The sequence below is a fragment of the Medicago truncatula genome, chromosome 2 (assembly GCF_003473485.1).
Source record: "Medicago truncatula cultivar Jemalong A17 chromosome 2, MtrunA17r5.0-ANR, whole genome shotgun sequence".
Taxonomy (NCBI): Eukaryota; Viridiplantae; Streptophyta; class Magnoliopsida; order Fabales; family Fabaceae; genus Medicago; species Medicago truncatula.
In genome coordinates this window covers 29,163,296-29,186,138 of record NC_053043.1, presented here as the reverse complement: position 1 = coordinate 29,186,138, position 22,843 = coordinate 29,163,296, and positions in this window count along the sequence as shown.

Genomic DNA, 22,843 nt, shown 5'->3' with positions numbered 1-22,843 from the left:
AGAAACATGAGATTAGATGACTTTTGGGGAAAATCTGCATTCTGCCTGAGCTGACATTCATCGCTCGCCCTGGGGAGGGATGATCCTCGCCTCGTGAGGGATGAACTTCATCGCTCGCATCGCGAGCAAATACTTTCGCCTCGCGAGTGACTGAAATTGTTGCTCGCCGTAGCGAGTAAATCAATCGCCATAGCGAGTTGCCCAGTGAGTGAAACATGATTTTGTGAATTAATGTTAGAGGTCGAGTTTTAGATGGTTTTGAGTAGCCTTTTTCCTAAACTCGCCATAGCGACTAGAGTGGCTCGCCTCACGAGCTGCACAGTATCAGACAACCTTGTTTAGGGTTCTTGCGATCTTTGTCGCACGAAGAGTTATGAGTTGGTCCTTGGGGTAGGAATGAGAGTTGTTTATATTATTAATGTTGTTCAGAGAGTCTGGATTAAGATGATTTAAAGTTGTTGGTAATGTGATATAATTATATATGCATTATGTGGAATATGTATTATGTTGAAGCTGTTGTTGATTACCATTGATTATTGTTATGTTATGAGCTGTTATGTGCTGTCTCTGCTGTACTGATTAATAAATCATTAAGTTGCTTATGTTAGTCAAAGTTGTTAAGTTGTAAGATGTTGTTCCAAAGTATTGGATTCATATAAATTGTCGATGTTGTCTAAGTTGTAAGTTGTTGAGACCATGCATACTCATTCAAGTTGAGTGCTTGATGCCCTGTGAGCGTTTGCTCTTATGTTGAGGGCTTGAGGCCCTAAGAGTGTATTTATGCTCTTATGTTGAGGGCTTGATGCCCTGGTTGGTACCACATGCATGATTAAGAAGATGTAGTTGCATTGTCGAGTGGAAGTCGTAGATGTTGCATAGTCGTTGTTGATAAGTTGTCATATATCCAAGAGTTGCTAATGAAGTATTATATGAAGAATTATTATGATAAATGAATGATGTATATGTTGTTAAATGCTTTTGATGAAATAATTGATACGTTGTTGAATTTAAAGGATAAATAGTTATTTATTCTGTTTATGATTTATGAAAGAAGTGTGACATTCCGTTTATGTTGAAATACTCTGATTTATATGTGAAATTTCTAAGTTGGGAAAACGGGGTGTTACAATTTGATCCTCAGGATGTGAAGACTTGTACTTGAATGTATTCTTGGATTGAATTATTTGCTGAGAGCCATCTTGAGTTTCATCAGAAGCATTTTCATTTTGTGCTTCTGAGGTGGGTTCAGCTTCTGGAGTGGGTTGAGCTTCTGGACTATCTTCAGATTCAGCTATCTGATTAGGTTCTAAAACATCTTTAGTGACCTATATATTTGCAACACTTTCAGTTTCTACGTATTCTCTATTCTGAGTTTCTAACCTTTCTTTTTATAAACCTAACACATTCTCCCTTATTCCTATTCTGCCCCTCAGCCTCAATATTCTATTTTAATATATATATATACACACACCAAATAACATAATATAATATGCTACTAAAAACACCAACATATAACACACATCACAATAAATTAAACAAATTACTCTAAAGGACTCTAAACTCAATAAAATAATTAAATAATAAAATAGGGCGTTACAACTCTCCCCCACTTAAAAGAATTTCATCCTCGAAATTCAGAGCACAAAAGAAAATGAATTTAATTATTGCTTAAATATCTTAAACTATATATAACAAAATAGAAACTTCAAACAATACACAAAAACCACATTAAAGTTAGTCAGTTAAACATGATCACATAATAAAACATAACCATTAATTAGACAAATACAACAACAGTATTCAACTGTCACACGACACAAACGACTCAACTACTTGGCCGGTCGGGCCGACCAGCTTTGATACCAATTGTAACACCCTGTTTTCCCAACATGAAAAATAATACATAATAATCAGAGTATTCAACTTAAACAGGATGTCACACTTCTTTAAAAGATAAATAGGGTAAAATTACTATTTATTTAAACATCTTTTATCAATAATTCAAATTACATCGCAGCGAAAAAACGTTTCAATTATTCAACAAAATGACACTACGGCCTCAACATAAACAACTTCTTAAAAATTCCATTTCAAATGGTTAATCAACATAATTCATAATAATACATAACAAATGGAAAACAATACAAATATCCGCATCCCGTTACGTATCAGAGCGACTCCTAAGATGACACAAGGAATCAACTCACATCAGCGGTTACTTCTGGTTATCTGCACGTTACCCATGCAGAGGCAACATTCAAAGAGAAGGGGTGAGATTTCACATTCAATAATAATAAGCAATATAATTCTATAGAAGAATTTAACAACACATAACAACATCTATTCATCATTAGCAATACTAATAAACAAATAATTTAGATAAGAGAATTTATCAACATAAAACAAAAGAAAATCATCATCAACAATAGTTCACATAATTCCAACTACAATTCATCAATTATTTCGACAACTTGACAACACGACGACAACACCAACAACTCGACATCAACGACGATGCAACGACAACAACATCAACTTAACAATACAACGCCAAAAACATCAACTTGACAATGCAATATGCATGTGGTACCAATCAGGGCATCAAGCCCCCAACTTATAGAGCATAGACTCTCAACGTGGTATGAATGATCAACATTCAACAGAGCATTAAGCCCTCTACTTGGTATGAATGATCAACATTCAACAGAGCATCAAGCCCTCAACTTTATATGAATGATTATACATTCAATAGAGCATCAAACCCTCTACGTGGTATGAATGATCGACATTCAACAGAGCATCAAGCCCTCTACGTGGTATGAATGATCCACATTCAACAGAGCATCAAACCCTCAACTTTAATGATTATGCATGGACTCAGCAGCAAATGCAACAACAACCAACAACTTTAACGACATCGACAACAACTTACAACTTTAATGACATTGACGACAACAGCGGCAACGACAACAACTTACAACTTTAAAGACATTGACGACAACAACGACAACGACAACAACGACGACGTTGCATCATAATATCATAATTCATCGATCGTAAACAACATCATATAACATCATATTCATCAACATATACATTCATATAATAATTCATCAATCATGAACAACATCACATACATTCATATTCATCAACATATACATTCATATAATAATTAAATCATCCAACAAAGATATTCATGTCAAACCAAGTTAGATCCACCACAACATAGGTTAAATACTCTCAAACCCCTTAATTAAACTCCTAGTACTTCTAGTTTTGAGGTTTGGAATTATTCCATAAGTTTTGGATTGACTTAGGCGGACTTTTCATAAAATTCACTAAGACCTACTTGGAGTATTTTCATCATATCTCAAAAACCAAAAATCATTTTCAAGTCAAACCAAAACCACTTGAAATCTAACACAATTTTCTAAAACTTTCATGTTTACACCAAAGGACAATTCAAAACAGAAAAGTGTGAAACAGATGCAAGAACATGAAACAGGGTATGCATCAGACATACTGAAATTACAGATTTTCTGTCAAAATCGCCTCACGATCACAGGAATCGCCTCATGATTTTGACAGCATCATACATGTTGAAATCACAAATTTTTTCTGCGATTTTCTACCATGGGAGTCTCCTTGGCTCCGTTTCTTGACCCTAAACTCTCCAAAATTGTCCATAATCATCACCATATGATTACCCTATCATTAGAACGTTAATCCATCACTAACCTACCTGATTAACCACTCTTTTCACCGTTAAATTCTATGGTTCACTTTACCCTAGGTTATTTCTCTCAAATTATAATCTCTCAACAATCAAATTACAACTTCAAAACCTAATTCCCAAATTCACAAACAACAACATGCTAAACTCAATTTCAGAATTATACAACCTAAAATTAGAGAAAGTTAATCCCACCCTTACATTAATTCAATAGTTTACCTACTTTTTCAACAACCAATTTTGCAATTAACCCTAATTTCTATAACATCAAAACTAACAAAACAACAACATGTTAAACCCTTTTTAGAATCATACAACCCATTATTAGAGAAAGCTAGTTCCACCCTTACCTTATATTAGATGATCAGATTCTACAAGATTGCTCCTCTTCTCACAAGATTCTTCTCTTCTCTGGCTTACCATTTTCTCCCTTTTTCTCCAAAAAGCAGTTTCTACGTATTCTCTATTCTGACTTTCTAACCTTTCTTTTTATAAACCTAACACATTCTCCCTTATTCCTATTCTGCCCCTCAGCCTCAATATTCTATTTTAATATATATATATATATATATATATATATATATATATTTCTACACCAAATAACATAATATAATATAATATAATATAATATGCTACTAAAACACAAACATATAACACAAAAATAACACACATCACAATAAATTAAACAAATTACTCTAAAGACTCTAAACTCAATAAAATAATTAAATAATAAAATAGGGCGTTACAACATACAAAAATGGATGGTGCAAGTATCACAGAATCCGAGGACACGACATTGATTCATGCATCCACCTCATATAAGAAATTGAAAAGCTAATATAAAATGGAAATCTAAGAGGATACATGTAACACCCCGTTTTCCCAATATCAAAATTTCTTTAAAAACATAACATTTATCAGAGTAAACATCAAACAACGGGATATCACATATAACGTAGTCCAACAGTTAAATAATAATTTAACCAATATCTTAAACATTGCAGCGGAAAATCATAAACATAATTCATATGAAACGTTTTGGCACGCAGGCCCCAACAGAGTATCTCAAAAGAGTTTATCAAACATAAATTATCATGGCAATTCACGTAAAAGAATGAAGCATGTTATAGCATTAACCCCATCCCGTTACGTATCAGAGCGACCTAGACGACACAGTGAAGGAAAGGCCACTCACGACGGCAACTGCACACTAAGCACGATCACCTGCAAGTTACCCATACGAAGGGCAACATTTTCAAGCAGAAGGGGTGAGATTTCATAATAAAATAACATTAATCAATGTAATTGCGAATCATAAATTAACATCATAATCATTCCATTATTAACTTTGCATAAATGCTAAACAGTTATCACGTAATCATATATCCAATTCATTATGAACAACATAACATAATCAATAAACACTTATCACGTAATCACATATTCATTCATTATCAACAAGGCATCTTAATCATGACAATGTGACAATGCTCCTAGACTCCTTATATGCATGTGGTACCAATCGTCATCATAAGTATTAATATACTTTAATCGTGCGGAGGACAAAGCTCCTATAAAACGTGCGGAGGACAAAGCTCCTAATATTCGTGGTGAGGACTAAGCTCAATGATATGCTATGCATGGACACAAAACATCGTAATCAACTTATGAACATGCATCCAATAATTTGGAGCTAAACTTCATCATATACTTATGCACTTAGTTAAATAACGGAAGCAGCATAAACAGGTCACATAACAAGATGATATCATTATATCAAAGCACATAATTTGTATCTTTATCACATCTTCTTATCTTGCATGAATATACAATGCAACAGTTCATATTCAATTAATATTAATATAACTTAAACAACTCTACAGTCTGCATTAGACGACATCACTAGGTCTCATTATCAGTTAGGGGTTCACTCTTGATCATCAAGTGTGACACAGATCGCACAAACACATAAACAATTCCATTCTGGTTGTGCTCGCGAGGCGAGAGTACTTACTCGCCATGGCGAGTACCACTCAACTCCCAAACTAAGGTTGTTCTGGGTTCCCTCTGATCCTACATTCATTCCTAATCAATACTAGATGTGTTCAGGTACTCAAAGGCATACAAAATTCAACTAAAAAGGTCGAAACACGAAATCTAACATGCACTCTGCCTTAGCTCGCTATGGCGAGTAAGGTGGCTCGCAGTGGCGAGCTGCGTCACACAACTCGCGAGGCGAAGGGGATTGCTCGCCATGGCGAGTTGAACCAAACAACTCGCGAGGCGAAAGGAAAGGGCTCGCGTGGCGAGCGATGAAGTTCATCACTCGCGAGGCGAGGATCATCACTCGCCAAGGCGAGCGATGAACAGAAGCTCGGGCAGACTAGGGTTTTTCTCAAAAATCCATCAAACAACATGGTTCAAAGCGTGGTTTTGATTCCAGAATTCATCCTAAACATATTCTAAGGTTAAAGGACGGTTCTTTCATCAATCTAACAAGTTTTACCGTTTGATCATCAATTTTTAGGGTTTTGACCTAATTCCAAAACTTCTCTAAATCAATCCTAACTTTGTCAACTAATCATCAGAATTACAGCAAATAACATTATTGAATTATTAGTCTCACCCTTACCTTGTATGAAGAAATCGCAGCCCTCACTCTAGGTTCCTCTTCTCTTGGCTTTTTCTCCCTTTTCTCCAAAAACAGTCGTACGTACGTTATGTTTTTCTAAACTAGGTCTAACCTTTTATATCTCCTCTTAAAATACTTATCTTATCTCACTTTCTCCCCCAACACTATCTAAAATATCAAAACAGCCCTCAACTAAATATTTTATATTATTTTCAAATCTTTATTCTATTTAACAATAAAATAAATCTCATATCATAATCAAATCCTCCAAAACTCATAACTTATCACGTCATCAATCAAATCACTAAATTCATCGTGAATCACCAAAACATAACAAAATCACGCATATATTATATAATTATAATATAATTGCCTAAACTCGATTAAATAACGATTAAACGAAAGTGGGCGTTACAACTCTCCCCCACTTAAAAGATTTTCGTCCTCGAAAATTTACCTCAAGCAAACAACTCTGGATAAGACTCCAGCATCTTACTCTCAAGCTCCCACGTCAAGCTTTCACCAGTCGCTCCCGTCCAAACGACTCTCATGAGAGGTATCTCCTTGCCTCTCAACGTCTTCACTTTACGATCATCAATCCTCAACGGTAAAGTTTCTACCGTAAGGTTGTCTCTAACTTGCACATCGTCACTCTGAATTACATGAGATGGATCCGGAACATACTTCCGAAGTTGCGACACGTGGAAAACATTGTGCAAATTCGAAAGATGCGGCGGTAAACCCACTCGGTAAGCCACCGTTCCAACTCTTTCCAAAATCTGATATGGACCAATGAACTTCGGGGTCAACTTCTTTGACTTCAAAGCACGTCCTACACCAGTCATAGGAGTGACTCTCAAAAACACGTGGTCTCCTTCCTGAAATTCAAGATCTTTTCTACGCTTATCATGATAACTCTTTTGTCGACTCTGCGACGCCTTCATTTTCTCTTGGATCATCTGAACTTTCTCAGTAGTTTGCTGAACAATCTCTGGTCCTAAGACCACTCTTTCTCCTGATTCAAACCAACACAACGGAGTTCTGCATCTCCGACCATACAGAGCCTCGAACGGTGCCATTCCAATACTAGAATGATAGCTATTATTATAAGTGAACTCGATCAACGGAAGATGACTGTCCCAAGTTCCTCCTTGTTCAAGAACACAAATTCTCAACAAATCCTCTAGCGACTGAATTGTCCTCTCCGACTGACCATCTGTCTGCGGAAGATACGCCGAACTCAATCTCAACTTCGAACCCAAGGCCTCTTGCAAACTTTTCCAAAATCTAGAAGTAAATCTTGGATCTCTATCTGACACGATGCTCGAAGGAACACCATGCGACTTCACAATCTCCTTGATATAAATCTCTGCCAACTGGGCAACAGGGAAACTAATATTAATAGGTAGAAAATGAGCTGACTTCGTCAACCTATCAACAATAACCCAAATTGCGTCGCTCCCTCTCGGAGCATTCGGCAAACTCGTCACAAAATCCATCGATATACTATCCCATTTCCATTCTGGCACATCTAAAGGTACCATCATCCCAGCGGGTTTCTGATGCTCGACTTTCGACTTCTGACAAACTAAACAGGAATACACAAACTATGCCACATCTCGTTTCAAACCAGACCACCAGAAAATCTTCTTTAAATCATGATACATCTTCGTAGCTCCCGGGTGAATACTCAAGCTACTTCTATGACTCTCTTCAAGAATCATCTTCTTAATCTCTTCATTGTCTGGAATGCAAATTCTTCCTCGAAATCTCAACACGCCTTGATCATCGATTTTAAAATCACTGTCTTCAGCCTGATCTCTAGCAACCAACAAATCCACAAACTTTACATCAACTTTCTGTGCTTCTTTGATGCTTTTCAGAAATTCACTATCAATCTTCAGCATACCCAGTTTCACGCTCTGAGGTGTCCATTCACAAACCAAACTCATATCTCTGAACTGTTCAAGTAACTCGAACTCTCTGACCATCATGGCGGACATATGCAATGTCTTCCTACTCAAGGCATCTGCAACAACATTAGCTTTACCCGGATGATAATTCAAACCAAAGTCGTAATCCTTTAGCAACTCTAGCCATCTTCGCTGCCTCATATTCAATTCCTTCTGATCGAACAAATACTTCAAACTCTTGTGATCACTAAACACCTCAAACCTCGAACCATACAAGTAATGTCTCCATATCTTGAATACAAAGACTACAGCCGCCAACTCAAGATCATGCGTAGGATAATTCTTCTCATGAACTCTCAACTGTCTTGAGGCATAAGCTACCACTTTACCTTCTTGCATAAGCACACCTCCTAAACCCAACTTGGACGCATCACAATACACCACAAAAGGTTCATCGGACTTCGGCAAAATCAAAACTGGAGCAGTCGTCAAACGTTTCTTCAATTCACCGAAACTCCTCTCACAATGGACGTCCCACACAAAAGTTTTACCTTTACAAGTCAACTGTGTAAGCGGAAGAGCTAACTTGGAAAATCCTTCAATAAATCTTCTGTAGTAACCAGCTAAACCCAAAAAGCTTCTAATTTCAGTAACGGACTTAGGAGTATCCCATTGCGATACAGCTTCGACTTTAGACGGATCCACAGCAATACCATCTCCGGAAATAACATGGCCAAGGAAACTCACTTCATTCAACCAGAATTCACACTTAGACAATTTAGCATAAAGTTTCTTCTCTTTCAACACTTGTAAGACAATCTTCAGATGCTCAGCATGTTCTTCTTCAGTCTTGGAGTAAATCAAGATATCGTCGATGAACACAACTACGAACCGATCCAAAAATGTATGGAAGATGCGATTCATATACTCCATAAACACTCCAGGTGCATTGGTCACACCGAAAGGCATAACTTTATATTCATAGTGACCATAACGCGTTCTGAAAGCTGTCTTCTGCATATCCTCATCTTTTACTTTAATCTGGTGATAACTGATGAGATAAAACCGCAAGTGCACGGTCTTACCGAAGTAGTAAAATATGAGTATCGTTCCGACAGGGAGTTATGAATTCAATTAACTTTAGATAATGATTGGACTAAAGGTTTATAAGGTAGAAATGTTTGGGTTTTTTGATTAAAAGCAAATAATAAAATAAAAGATAAAAGTCTTGGGGTTATTGGTTCATCCTAACAACAAGTCCTTCTCAAACCAAACTATTAAACTTATAACTTTATGTTAGACCTAATTTCTCAAGACAGTTTCTCTTTTGTTCCTCTAGCAACCAAGCCTATTTCGCTGACTTGATTACTATTAGATTTTGGTTCCTCTAACAACCAAGCCTATTTCGCTGACTTGATTGTTATTAGTTCCCTTGAAGATCGAAACTATATGTCTCAAAGATTGCAAAGCCTATTTCGCTGACTTTGCAATCCTTGTCTAAATTCACTTGTTCGAATATCAAAGCTCCACTTTCGTTTTATGAATTGATATTTGAGATGATGGATAAACAATTATCAAACCCTCCACTTTCGTTTCCACAGTTTGATAATGGTTGATCCATGTTAAAGCGGTGAATTTAGATAAGGAATTAGGGTTACATAAGATTAAGGTTTAAAGCTTGGTTTGATTAGGATTATGTCATTAGACTTATCCAACAATCCCAAGACAAGAGAAGTCTACTCACTGACGTTCATCGTAGACAAGGAGAAGAAGAGAGAAAGCATAAAAGTAAATAACAATAAAGTAAATGAACTTTTATTAGAAAACAATTGTCACATATTGCATTCCAAGAAAAGATGAATATTTGTGATGGCTAGCTACTCTATTTATAGTACACAATTGACTTAAAATCTAAGCAAGTATATTCCAAGAATATTCCTCAGTAGATTGTGCGCCAAAATAGAATAGCTTGGAGTCCAAGCAAAAGCAGCAAAAGGTCTTCTGGAGGGTGGCACGGCCGTGCCAAGGCTAGCACGGGCCGTGCCAGGCTTCTGACTTGTGGGAGATATATTTTGTTTCCCAATCTTCGTATTTTCGTGTCCAATCTGCTCCAAATCCCTTTCTTTTGCTCCAAGACTCAATCCATCCAATATTCTTCCCTGAAATATAATAAATTGCAATTTAAAGTAAACTATCCTAAAAAGGAAATAATACTAATATAAAATTATATAAAATCTAAATAAAACTAAACTAAAAAGCATATTAAAATAGTATATAAATGACTCATCAAACTCCCCCACACTTGAATCTTTGCTTGTCCTCAAGCAAAAGGCATAAACATAGTAGCACCAACAGTTATATCAAATGACAATTCAATTAAAGCACATGTCTCCTCAAGGGCTTAAATCCCAAGTGTACACTAATCACAAACTCAAGTGTTTCTTGTAATTTTTATTCAACCCAACGATCAAGTTTCAAGTGAGTGTGTGTGTGAAGTCCAACCCTTTTCTTGCTCCTGTATAAGATAGGTATTATGAGGAAACATGGTCTAATCCTAGCACTAAACCAACCAAGAAAGATTCCTTCTATAATTCATATAAGAGAGATGGGAGTATTTGAGAATCTTTGTTCTTTGCCATTTGCACATTTTAAGTTCTTTATTTAAGGAACAACATCTTCACGTAGGAGGTCGGAGGGCCTACCCCCTTCCCCAATCTAGATTCAATGGTATCCCTTAAAACATCATCTTCACGTAGGAAGTCGGAGGGCCTACCCCCTTCCCCAATCTAGATTCAATGATGCGTTTTAAAGTTTTTCCTCAAGATAACAATCATCTTCACGTAGGAAGTCGGAGGGCCTACCTCCTTCCCCAATCTAGATTCAATGATGAGATCTTGAAATTTATTTGGCTTTTTGGCTTTTCATGAACTCCCTTATACTGACTTATACTACTGGCATTTTGAGAATCTTTAAAGGTTAATGCACCACTAAGATTAAAACGCGTTTCCTTAAAATACCTATTCATACATTTACTCAAGGGAAGCAACTTTGTGTTTTTCTCATTGGAGAATTTTATTCACTTTAAAACAAGATGTGGGTATATCAAGAAGACTTAAAACACAAGAGTTTGCTTTCATGTACAATAATCAACAAAATAAGAGGAGACAATGAAAATTTTTGTGTCATGATATTTTCAATAAAAATTAGCTACTTAACCATGCCTTTTACAATAAAACAAAACAAAAGAATAAAGTTCAAGGGAGTTTGGAAACACTACGACTAAAGACACTTTATTAGGCTCCCCCCACACTTAGGAGAAGCATTGTCCTCAATGATTCAAGATAAAAGAAAAGTAGAAGAGAAGGAGAGGTAAAAGAGTGAGATAGAGATTTAAAGAGATAAGGTGAAAAAAGAGGAAGAGGAAAGCTCACATTTTTATTGAGGTCCATAGGGAGGGCCTTGGAGGTTGAAGTGTTGCATCATGTTCCGAAGCATTTGGTTATTTTCTTCGGATATGCGGTTGCCCCGTAGGACATCATTTCTTAGCCCGGATAATTTAACACCTTGCCTTTGTTGCTCGGTGCTTATCCTTTGTACCTCGGTTTGCATCCATGCCCATCTTTCATTGTTGTCGTTATGGTCATGGGGCTCCTCTTCATGGTGCATGTGTGCACCTTCTTCGTCACCTTGATTATGCTCTTCATGTACCTGTAATCCATCACCAACATACAACAAATTTTCCTCCACCTCGAGGTTAGTCCGAGATGGGTTAGGAAGTAGAAATAAAAGTGGTATGCGAAGTTGAAGTGCATAAGTCATGGGTGGGTGAATCTTAATGAAGTTCATAGCAACAAGGGTTTCAATATTAAGTCTATTGTTGCCCTCAATTGGATTTATCCCATCTTCCTCACCCACTCCAAACTTCCTAGCGATGAAGGTAATGATACCACCGACTACTATCTCAGCTCTATTTATCAGGTCTAGCTCCTATGGAGGAAAGGTAATCAAGTAGGTAGAAACAAGTATTAACGGGATTGTTACTAAGCATTGCCCAAAGCATAAAAAGTTCATCCGTCCTAGTTGTTCCTACCTCTTTTCTACCCCAAATGGTACAAGCCATGACTCTCTGGAGGTATCTAAGTACTGGGTTGTGAATGTTACTAGCCTTATTGTTGCGGGGATTATATTGCCTTAACCCGGTAATGCGTTTCCAAAAGAGAGCGGGGTCATAGTTTTCCGACTTTAAATTTGGATTCCAAGAGTCATGGATGAACCCCGCATTTGCAAAGTCCATCTCGAAACAGAAATTTTCAAGAGACATCTCATGATCCATATTCAAAAGTCGGAAAGAGACTCTATGATCGGGGTTGTCAAAATTCACCTTATCCTTCGTAAATTCAATAGAACTTAAGAATTCATAAGTGAAATTTTCGAAACCTTTCATAGGTCTAAGCATATCAACCCATCCTAAATTTCCTAGTAATTTAAACACATTATCCCTTAGTCCTAGCACACTCAAAGTATAAGGATCTGGATATCGACAAGGATGCAAAGGTTTAGAGAGAAGAATTTCATACCTGTCCCTTTGCTTGGTGTCCTTGAAGATTATGCCATGATTCTTGGCTTGCGTTTTCTTCTTTGATTGTGGTCCTCCGGAAGAGCTTGCTCCACCTTTCCTAGATGCCATTATCCTTAACCTTGGTGGACCTTTTGTGTTTTGGGTGAAGGTTGGGTGATGGGGTTGGGGTTTGAGTAAGTGTTAGGAGTTGGGTTGGGTGAATTGGTGAAGAATTTGTGGGTTTTGTAGTTGGTTGAATGGGGGCTACGAATTTGATGTTTTTTTTTTTTTTTTTTTTTGGTTGGGATGGAAGAAAGTTGTTTTTGATGGAAGGGTTATGATTGAAATGTGGATTGTGGTTGATGGGGTGAAGAAATTTTGAGAATTGGTGAGGTTTTGAGGGAGGTATGGAGTTTGTAAGGTTTTTTGGTTATGGAGGTTTTAGATAAAAATGGGAGGATGAGGGATGTGAGTGGTTGAGAATGGGGGATGAAGAAGATGAAAAGTTAGATAAAACTGAACCTGGGATCGGGCACGGCCGTGCCAAACTTAGCACGGGCCGTGCCAACTTTCTGGATTGTGGGTCAGTTTTTGGGTAGCAAGGTCTGGCACGGCCGTGCCAGTGTTAGCACGGGCCGTGCCAAGGTTCTGGACATGGGGCCTCAAAATTTTCTCGTTTTCTTGAATCATCTTCGGACAATTACCTACAAAAGAACTAAAAAAAAACAACAAAAACAAAACAAAAGCAGTTAAAAGCGTGGGTTGCCTCCCACGAAGCGCTTCTTTATAGTCATTAGCTTGACGTTCAAGAGGTTTCTCTACCCTATACCCAATCTTTCCCAAAGGGATAATGACATCAAACTGACATTCTCCCCCAAATCACACATGGCTCTTTCTATAATCTCGGATCCTATGACAGATGGTTTGGAAAAACTCACAGGATCCTTAAGTCTAGATGGCAATTTGTCTTGAATGATTTCAATAAGTTTCCTAAACTGCTCATCTAGTTTGGACTCATCAAACCCTTGTGGGAAAGGAATTTTTGGTTCATATTGTGGTGATATGTCAGGCTTTTCACTCTCTATCACAACCTTCTCACTTAGTGGCTTTTCACTCTCTACCTCAACTTCATTAGTCTTGGTTTCCACAACGGGGTCCTCTAATTGTTTACCATCCCTAAGTATAACATCATTCGGTTGAACCTTTGGGTTAGCCTTAGGTTGGCTCGGAAGGATTCCGGAGGTTTGGGAGTGAGAGGCTACTTGATGGCCTACATGAGGGATTTGAATTTCTAGCGTTTTGTTGTGAGTACAAAAAGAATCTACTGTTGCGGAAAGCCTATCGAGAGAGTCCTTCACATTTCTAGCTTGGATTTCAAATTCTTTGTTATGCCTAGAGTTATCTAATACAAGATTTTCTAGCAAAAGTTCCAAGTTGGATTTTTGAGGGACTCCTTGGTTATTTTCAAAGCCAGGTGGTGTCGTTTGTTGTCCAAAAAGATTTTGAGGGGTTTTAAAAAAATGATCGTTCCTAAACCCTTGATTATAATGAGCATAGTTTACTTGCTCAGGACTACTGACAACACTAACTAGTTGACCATTATGACCAAATATTCCATAACAAGGTGGCAAAACAGGGGAAGGAGTCCAAGGATAATAGTTTTGAGCCATGCCTGAGATAAGAATGGTTCAAGATGAGAAAAAATAAAAAATAAAAAAAATAAAGAAAGGGAGATATATATATATATATATATATATATATATATATATATATATATATATATATAAAATAAAAAGAAGATGAGGAAATAAAATATATTATAAATATATATAAAAAAAATAAAATAAATAAAAAGGTAAGAAAAAGGAAATAAAATATTTTATAAATATTATACTATTATATATATATATATATATTATTATTTTTTTATATATTATATATATATATATATATATATATTTTTTTAGACTAACCACTATTAAAAAGTTAATCAAATTACAATAACTCCCCGGCAGCGGCGCCAAAAACTTGATGAGATAAAACCGCAAGTGCACGGTCTTACCGAAGTAGTAAAATATGAGTATCGTTCCGACAGAGAGTTATGAATTCAATTAACTTTAGATAATGATTGGACTAAAGGTTTATAAGGTAGAAATGTTTGGGTTTTTGATTAAAAGCAAATAATAAAATAAAAGATAAAAGTCTTGGGGTTATTGGTTCATCCTAACGACAAGTCCTTCTCAAACCAAACTATTAAACTTATAACTTTATGTTAGACCTAATTTCTCAAGACAGTTTCTCTTTTGTTCCTCTAGCAACCAAGCCTATTTCGCTGACTTGATTACTATTAGATTTTGGTTCCTCTAACAACCAAGCCTATTTCGCTGACTTGATTGTTATTAGTTCCCTTGAAGATCGAAACTATATGTCTCAAAGATTGCAAAGCCTATTTCGCTGACTTTGCAATCCTTGTCTAAATTCACTTGTTCGAATATCAAAGCTCCACTTTCGTTTTATGAATTGATATTTGAGATGATGGATAAACAATTATCAAACCCTCCACTTTCGTTTCCACAGTTTGATAATGGTTGATCCATGTTAAAGCGGTGAATTTAGATAAGGAATTAGGGTTACATAAGATTAAGGTTTAAAGCTTGGTTTGATTAGGATTATGTCATTAGACTTATCCAACAATCCCAAGACAAGAGAAGTCTACTCACTGACGTTCATCGTAGACAAGGAGAAGAAGAGAGAAAGCATAAAAGTAAATAACAATAAAGTAAATGAACTTTTATTAGAAAACAATTGTCACATATTGCATTCCAAGAAAAGATGAATATTTGTGATGGCTAGCTACTCTATTTATAGTACACAATTGACTTAAAATCTAAGCAAGTATATTCCAAGAATATTCCTCAGTAGATTGTGCGCCAAAATAGAATAGCTTGGAGTCCAAGCAAAAGCAGCAAAAGGTCTTCTGGAGGGTGGCACGGCCGTGCCAAGGCTAGCACGGGCCGTGCCAGGCTTCTGACTTGTGGGAGATATATTTTGTTTCCCAATCTTCGTATTTTCGTGTCCAATCTGCTCCAAATCCCTTTCTTTTGCTCCAAGACTCAATCCATCCAATATTCTTCCCTGAAATATAATAAATTGCAATTTAAAGTAAACTATCCTAAAAAGGAAATAATACTAATATAAAATTATATAAAATCTAAATAAAACTAAACTAAAAAGCATATTAAAATAGTATATAAATGACTCATCAATAACCTGATCTCAAATCAATCTTGCTGAAAAGTCATGCACCCACTAACTGATCCATCAAGTCATCAATTCTCGGAAGTGGATACCTATTCTTGATAGTTACCTTGTTCAACTGCCGATAATCAATACACAACCGCATACTACCATCTTTCTTCTTTACTAGCAAAACCGGCGCTCCCCAAGGTGAAACACTTGGTCTAACAAACTTCTCTTCAAGTAAGTCCTCCAACTGTTTCTTCAACTCAGATAACTCTGAAGCAAACATACGATAAGGTGCCATCGAGACCGGCTTCGTCCCAGGAACAAGATCAATAGAAAACTCGACTTCTCTCTCTGGAGGCACATCAGGAATCTCATCTGGAAAAACTTCAGGAAATTCACACACCACCGGTAGCCTATCAATCACTGCTTGATTCTCAATAGATAAAGAAGCCATCAAAGAATACATCATAATACCATCGCGTTCCAGTTGCTTCAGCTGCTTAGTAGACATAAACTCTGCACCACTTTCCTCTTCGACGGAAGAGAAATGTCATGACTTGCTAAAACATATAATAAGAACGTGGTTGTACTCTAACCAGTTCATACCCAAAATCACATCCATACCACTCAAAGGTAGACAAACTAAATCCATTTCAAAATCACGACCAAACATAGACAAAGGACATTTCAAACATACGAGAGAAGTAGTCACCGAACCCTTAGCTGGAGTTTCGACAACCATCTCTCCATTCATATCAGACAACTCAAGACACAAAGCAGAAACACAATCGAAAGCAATAAAGCAATGCGTAGCACCTGTATCAATAATAGCAACTAAAGGAGTATTATTAATATAGCAAGTACCTCTGATCAAACGATCGTCATTCTCTGTCTGAGTCCCAGTCAAAGCGAAAACCCTACCAGTAGTCGGCGCCCTCTTAGGCTGTGTACACTGTGAACTAATGTGACCCTCTCCATTGCAATCAAAGCACACAATGTCTGTACGATTGCAATAAGCTACAACATGACCTTTCTTACCACACCGGACACACTTCTTGATTTCCTCAGGGCAGGCGTTGCTCTTGTGGCCTTTCTCACCACAATTGAAGCACACAATCTCTGCAGCATCCTTCTTCTTAGGCTGCCTAACATCGACCATCTTCTGTTTACCTTTGTCAGCGGGGGCACTGTACGGCTTAGGACGACTCTGCTGTCCCTTGCCCTTCCTTTCATTCACTACCTTGTAGTGAGCCTTGGTATCCTCTTCGTAGATCCTGCAGCTGTTAACCAAATCTGGAAAAACTCTCAGCTGTTGATACCCAATCGCCCTCTTGATGTCGGGCCTCAGACCATTCTCGAACTTGATACATCTCGAGAACTCAGCATTCTCAGCAGTATAGTGCGGATAGAACTTCGACAGCTCCACGAACTTGGCAGCATACTCTGTCACAGACATATTTCCTTGCTTCAGCTCAAGGAATTCGATCTCTTTCTTCCCGCGAACATCTTCCGGAAAGTATCTTCTCAGGAACTCTCTCCTGAAAGCAGCCCAAGTCACAACAGCTCCCTCCTGCCCAAGGGTAGGCAGAACAGCAACCCACCAGTCATCAGCTTCCTCGGCTAGCTGATGAGTACCAAACCGCACTTTCTGATCCTCCGTGCACTGCATATATTATATAATTATAATATAATTGCCTAAACTCGATTAAATAACGATTAAACGAAAGTGGGCGTTACAATACACCCAAGAGGAGAACGGCGAAGATATGAGGAAATCAGAGGGAGATCAGAAGACCAGGAAAGAAGGGCAGAACGAAGAGAAAAGACACACTCTCCGTACTATCTCAGGAGGTTTAGTAGGAGGAGGTGAATCCAGTTCTTCCTGCAAGAAGTATATAAGGCAGGTAATGTTATGCCAAGAGGATAACAAGTAAGCTTCAGAGTGCGAACTTAACATCTACTTTTAACCTAAGGATTATTGAGACGTCGTTCCTCATGATGACAACCCCATGGTCATCACTCTACAAATCTTCAAGTAGGATATCAAGAGAGTATTAATCGATCCAGGGAGTTCAACTGATATCCTTTATTATGAAACTTTCGAAAGAATGGGGCTTGATCCCGAACAACTACAACCTTTCATAGGGACCCTGGCGGGGTTCACCGGCGAGCAGGTACATGTACGAGGGTACATCACCTTAAAGACGACTTTTGGGGTCAGATCTCAAGCGAAGACAGTTCGAGTAAGGTATCTCGTAGTCAATTCACCCAATTCCTATAATATAATTATCGGACGTTCTTCTTTTAATCTTTTGGGGGCTTTTCTATCCACTAAATTTCTGGTAATGAAATATCCTTTGGACAACGGGAAAGTGGGAACAATGAAGGGCGATCAGAAAATCGCCAAAGAGTGTTATCATAACAACCCACGATTGCAGAAAGGAAAGAAGAAAGCAAACAATGATGAAAGCCATACTGTGAAATGATTGATTTAGACCCCAAAGAAGAGTTTCAACATGAGCGCCTCGAGCCTACTTAAGATCTGAAAAAAAATAGCCATTGGTCCGGAAGCACATCAAACAACAAAAATTGGGACATCTCTAGACCCAATAGAAGAAGCTACCCTCACAACCTTGTTACGGAAAAATCTGGACTTATTCGCCTGGCAACCTTCAGAGATGCCTGGAAACGACCCTGATGTCGCTTGCCATCATCTATCCGTGAATCCTAACGTGAAACCAGTAGTACAACAAAAGAGGAAGCTCGGAGAAGAAAGGAGGAAAGCCATAGACGAAGAAGTGAAGAAGTTGGTCGACGCCTGTTTCATCAGCAAAATCAAATATCCAACTTGGTTGGCCAACACTGTCCTCGTCAAAAAGGCATCAGGAAAATGGCGAATGTGTGTAGATTACACAAATTTAAACATGGCATGTCCTAAAGACCAATACGCTTTACCTAACATTGACCACCTCATAGACAACGCTTTAGGTTTCAAAACTGTAAGTTTCATGGATGCTTACTCAGTTTACAATCAAATAAGAATGGATCCCTTGAACGCTCCAAAAACAGCATTGATGACCAACAACAAAAATTACCATTACGAAGTTATGCCTTTTGGCCTCAGGAACGCAGGCTCTACCTTCCAAAGATGCATGGATACAACTTTCGCCCAACAGATAGGACGGAACCTCGAAGTATATATAGATGACATAGTAGCAAAAACTAAAGAAGGATTCAGTCACACTGATGATCTAGAAGAAATCCTGGGTCAAGTAAGAAAATACAACATGCGTTTGAACCCAACAAAATGTTCTTTTGGCGTGCAAACAGGGAAGTTTTTGGGTTTCCTCCTAACAAGGAGAGGCATTGAAGCCAACCCCGACAAATGTCAGGTGATGATCATCAACATGAGGAGCCGTCAAACATCAAAGAAGTCCAACAACTGACTGGAAGATTAGCAGCCCTATCATGTTTTTTGTCATGTGCAGGCGATAAAGCCTTCTCTTTTTTCGCCTCCATTAAAAAGAAAGAAAACTTCGAATGGACGCCACAATGTGAAGAAGCCTTTCAACAAATAAAAGCCTTTTTATCCAGCCTGCTCATCTTGCACCGCCCCAGTAAGAACGCCATCCTCTTTTTCTATTTAGCAATTTCTAATAATGATATGAGTACAGTATTGGTCGAAGACTCGGACGCAGGTGAAAAACCAGTTTATTTTGTGAGTAGAGTATTCAAAGGAGCAGAGTTAAGATATTAGAAAATAGAGCGCCTACCATTAGTTGTGGTAACTACGGCAAGGAAGTTACAACCATATTTCTAAAGCCACAAGATTGTGGTTAAATCAAATTACCCCATAAAACAAGACCTAGGTAAACCAGATTTAGTAGGAAGAATGGTAGCAGATTTTGTTGTAGAATTCACTTCGCCAGTCTAGGGAGAAGTACCATATGTGTGGCTCTTATCGATGGATGGGTCCTCAAACCTCAAAGGAAGCGGAGTTGGCGTCGTGCTTGAAGGACCCAACGATCTTTTAATCGAGGAATCTATCAGATTTGAGTTCAAGGCGAGTAATAACCAGGCTGAATATGAAGCTCTCATCGTCGGAATGACTTTAGCAAGAGAAACGGGCGCAAAGAATTTATGAGCAAAAAGTGATTCTCAATTGTTAACAAGCTAAATCACAGAGGAATATCAGACAAAAGATACTCAACTCATCAAATACCTGACTAAAGTTCAGAGCTTAGCAAAAGGTTTCAATTTCTTTGAAGCCATATGTGCCCCGAGAGCAAACTTCAGGGCAGACTTACTAGCCAAACTTGCCATCACTAAAAGACCAGGCAACAACAAGACTGTGATCCAAGAGGTAATCACATCACGCAACACTGAGATCATGGTGGTCAATTCTATTACCAAAGATAAAGAGAGTTGGATGACCCTGCTACTAAAGTACCTGACATGTTCGTTCACGCCGAAAAACGAAGAAGAAAAACAGATGGTTCGAAAGAGAGCCTCTAAATTCACTATTGTGGCAGGAAAACTATACAAAATGGGAAGAGAAACTCGAATGCTGCGATGCTTAGGAGAGGATGAAACAAATTTGGTTCTATTAGAAGTTCACGAAGGCGTATGTGGAAGCCACATTGGTGGGCGAGCTCTAGCAGCAAAGCTTCTTCGTGCAGGTTACTATTGGCCCACCATGCTCCAAGACAGTTCTGAATTTGTGAAAAAGTGTGACAAATGCTAGAATTTTTTTAGCCAGAAAGCACGCCCCCGCTCATGAATTAACTACGGTGTACTCACCATGGCCTTTCCACAAGTGGGCGGTTGACATCGTTGGACCTTTTCCTCTAGCTCCTAGACAATTAAAATTTCTTATAGTAGGCGTGGACTACTTCACCAAATGGATCGAAGCTGAGGCAGTTGCCAAGATCACAGCAGAAAGGATCAGGAAGTTCTATTGGAAGAAAATAATATGTTGTTTTGGCCTCCCACGATAAATCGTATCCGATAACGGGACCCAATTCGCCAGCTTTACCGTTGTTGATTTCTGCAAGCATTTAGGAATACAAACTAAATTCGTATATGTCCTCCACCCACAAGCTAACGGACAAGCCGAATCAGACAACAAGGTAATCCTCAATGGTATCAAGAAAAAATTAGAAGCCGCCAAAGGACTTTGGGCAGAAGAGCTCCATGAGGTAAACGCCGCATTTATAATTTCTTTGTCTTTTATCAGGGTATTTCTCCAAAAACAAGTGTATATATATACGTAGTATAATAATCAAAATGCAAACTCGACAAAATAAGTACATGTGATGTGGTCCTATCATACAACTCTTCATTCCACAACTAAAGAAACACCATTTACCATGGTTTACGGCACATATGCCATGCTTCCTGTAGAAATCGACATCCCTACGTGGCAAAGAGACAATTTTTCCGAAGAGGGTAAGTTTTTGCTAATATATCACTAACAAGATTTTTGCAGGTTACTCATTTATATATACTAGATGTCCATAAAGTACTTATAAACTAAATTTACGTTAAAAAGCAAACGAAGTAGGAGTAAGATGTAGCATGGATATGATCGACGAGATAAGAGAACAAGCTTACATCAGGGAATTCGTCGCCAAGCAAAGAGCAGCTCGCCATTACAACTCTAGAGTAATTCCCAGAGAGATGAAAGAGGGCGACCTCGTCTTAAAACAAGTCATCACCCCAACCAGGATTGGAAAACTGCTCCCAAACTGGGAAGGCCCTTATAGAATCAGATAAAAATTTCCCCATGGAGCATATAAATTAGAAGGGTTGAGTGGAGAAACAGTGCCACACACTTGGAATGTGGCCAACTTACGCCACTATTATAGTTATAATTTTTATGTTTTTTACTTCTATGTTTTTTCCTTTTTCGAATAAGGCAAGGTAGACTCACGCCATCAGAACTGATCATTGTATTTTATCTTCTACTCATTAATAAAAGGGGTAGGGTATCACTCTTTTCCCCTACAAGGGCAGCGGTTTTTAACGAGGCACCCTACTTTCTTCAAAAAGCATGAGCTATCTTTGTTTATATTGTTTTCTCCACTCACCAAAATATCTACAGAAAAGAAAAGTCCAAGAGGAAAGTACAAAGTCGCCAAACATCAAACTACATAGAAGAAACCCGAGCCGACAAAAGTCGTTGAATAATTTGAGCCAGGCCTTACAAAAGATTTCAAAGCCACGGATAAATGACCAACTATTGGGGCGTATATGTGATGGCGCCATATTCATAAATTTTAGAACGCACATTTCAAACGCCGTAAAAGGGATTGTCACTCCCAATTCTTCTAACACCTTCATATACATTAAAAAAAACTCGTCTTGGGCTACCGCCAATTTTTTATCACAAACTCGTTCATCCACACCACAAGGTAGCACGACAACATCCTCTTCGTTGCTAGATGAGGAAATATCCAGCTTGCTCTGAAAAAAGGTGATGTCCGGTTCATTAGTAAATAACGAATACTCTTGAAGAACCTCTTCTGCAAATTGAGCCATCTCGATCTCGCTAGGGTAGGTCAAGGTTAACGCTTTACCCTGACACATAGAGGATGAGGGCTTAACGAGACATATCTCCTGACCAAATTCACCCTTGAGATCTGTTCCTGATTTGGCATATAGAAACACTCAGTCACTATCCGAACTATCACTTCTATCACTATCACTAGATAAGACGCAAAGCAAGTCTTCACCATGGAGTGCTAGCTCATAAGCTTTCC